Consider the following 2484-nt stretch of genomic DNA (forward strand, 5'->3'; position numbering starts at 1 on the left):
TGTACTTAAGTACAGTAACGAAGTACTTGTACTTCGTTACTTCCCACCACTGTGTAAAAGACACTTCAATGTCTCCAGGAATCTGGTGGCATTCTTTGCACACCTATAGATTAAAGCAGAAATCATTATGAATGATCGTTAAGAATCGAAAATCAATTTTGAATCATCCCAGAAATCTGAAACCAATTGTGAGATAGTAAATGACTCTTTACCTAACTGCATTTTTTGACGTGCAGCAGCTAGTGTGTCGTGCTCCAAGACTAAGAACCAGTCAAGTGCAAACATAAAAGAGCCAATAGAAGATAGTGGAAAAATTGTGAATTGCTAGGAAGGCTTACATTTTAGTTACAGATAAGGTGAGAGGCCTTGGACTCAATATTTACCTGTAAATAAGGTCAGGTGTTCATTTTAATCTGGAATGTGCAAAGGTCTCGCAGTAGAGATTTTATTTTGTGTATACAGTTGTTTTACTTTTATTTTCTGAGGCTTTTAGACTGCAATACATTATCTCAAGTTAGAAGATGGGTGGAGAAGGTGCAGAACTGCTTTGCAGTCCCACACAAAGTAGGATACATGTTCTCCTCTATTTATTTATTCCTGTTACTCTTTAGTGCATGACACAGTGGTTGTCACTTATGGTTCTTTATTTGATTTGACCTGTCTTTTTCTATCTTTTCATTGTTTCAAATTGAATAAAACATTGACAGTCCGCTTTTCCAGAATTCCTTTCACAGTATTACCAGAGCGGCACGCTATGACTTTGTGGTAAATCCGGCTGAAAAGGAACGTAATCATATCACAACTGAGAAGCAAAGAGGGTTATTTGACAGTAGAAAGAGAGACTGAAAGGACAAAGCCAGACTCATTCCTGCTACAGGGAAAAAGCCAATTTAGCTCTTTCAAATGGCATGAAAAGAATGGAGAAGAGAAGCAAAGATCTGTTCAATTTCATCTCACAGTCAGGACTGGACATGTGCAACATGGATTAGCAAGAATAATGAAATGTTTTAAAATAAAAAAAAAGTAAAAAGAGCCACTGTGCAAGACATATCTTTGAGAAGATTAAACAGAGAAGATGCAATCATATTAAAAGTATATTTTCTTCTACCATCAGTTTTTCAACCTGTAGCAGAAAATACAGTAATTTCTAAAGAAGTGATGATTGATAGTATTCATTTCTAAATTGCAGTGAGTCTCTTCTGTGAATTGACAGACAAGTAGGTCATGAATAACATTTTTCATTCATAGTTTGAAAAAAGGGAAAATTATAAGTTTACTGTGAAAAGTAAAAAGAAAATGAAAACTTAATGTGGCAAATGAAAGAATGTTGTATACAGCAGTATGTGAATGGATACCTTCTTTAGCAATGACATTTTGTGGCTTACCATCCTTGTCACTGATGATGTCAGTGACTATGTGCTGCATAACTGTCAGTCGTCTTTGGCATAAATGTGTAGTTCATCATATAACCTTTTTGCATTTTGATTATCTTTTATAAGGCAGACATATTTTATTCTGGCATACAGACAGGCCTTTAAGCTGTACAGTCTATAGGTTCAAAAATACAGGTGGCATGACTCACTGATTGTGCCTTTAGTATATGTTCTGCTATACATAGTTAAGTGCATTTATACTGCATCAGGGTGATTTCAAATCTCCCTCCAGGTAACAACCAAGGCAGAAATGATTACTTAAATTAGACCTTTTAAGATAAAGGTAAAAAAAAAAAGGCTACCTTCTGTTATTTATGTGGTTTCTTATGCGGTATTTTTTTTTACTGCAAAGTGCTCTTAACTTCTGATTCTATTCATTTATTTTTAAGTGGTTTTCTAGGTCAAATCTCTTTACTTGGATGTTACTCTCCCTCAAGTAAAATCTTCTGCAATGCTGTCTGGAGGTGTTAGCGACCCTGTCTCCACCATCCTAACATTTCCTGCTTTGAATGGAAATAATTGCCATTTCTACAACATGCCACAGATTTTACACCTACTTGTCCCTCACCTTGAATCACAGAAGCAATTACCTTTACTAGAGTCACCAGTCAGCAATGATCTATCTGTACATACTGATTGCTCACTCAGTCACACCGAAAGTCTTTAGATTTGTTACCGCTTTCTGTCTTTGATAACAGTTTATTTTGACATTCTCAGTGGTGGGAAGTAACGAAGTACAAGTACTTTGTTACTGTACTTAAGTACAATTTTCGTGTATCTGTACTTTACTTAAGTAGATTTAATAATGGGTACTTTCTACTTTTACTCCACTACATTTTACAGTAAGTATCTGTACTTTCTACTTCACTACATTTCTACAAAACTGTCGCGTTTCTCGTTACATCCAAGTCGCATTGCTCTTTTTTTTCCATTAAAATGTGAAGTTCAGGGTCTTAAGGTGGCGCCGTAAAATCCAAGCAATAACGTGACTTAGTGTCGGGTTTTGCAGTCTCGGGCGACTGTGTGGTCTACAAGGAGTTGGTGTTTGGCT

General features: G+C 36.1%; 1 long non-coding RNA gene across 1 annotated transcript in view; it reads right to left on the reverse strand.

Moving 5' to 3' along the window:
* Nucleotides 1-2484, reverse strand: part of LOC106964453 (uncharacterized) — a 55255-nt gene that overhangs the window by 45312 nt on the left and 7459 nt on the right. The gene's annotated exons all lie outside the window — the stretch shown is intronic.

This window comes from Poecilia latipinna, unplaced genomic scaffold (genome assembly GCF_001443285.1).
Source record: "Poecilia latipinna isolate Pla-1442-1.1 unplaced genomic scaffold, P_latipinna-1.0 Scaffold1675, whole genome shotgun sequence".
Lineage (NCBI taxonomy): Eukaryota > Metazoa > Chordata > Actinopteri > Cyprinodontiformes > Poeciliidae > Poecilia > Poecilia latipinna.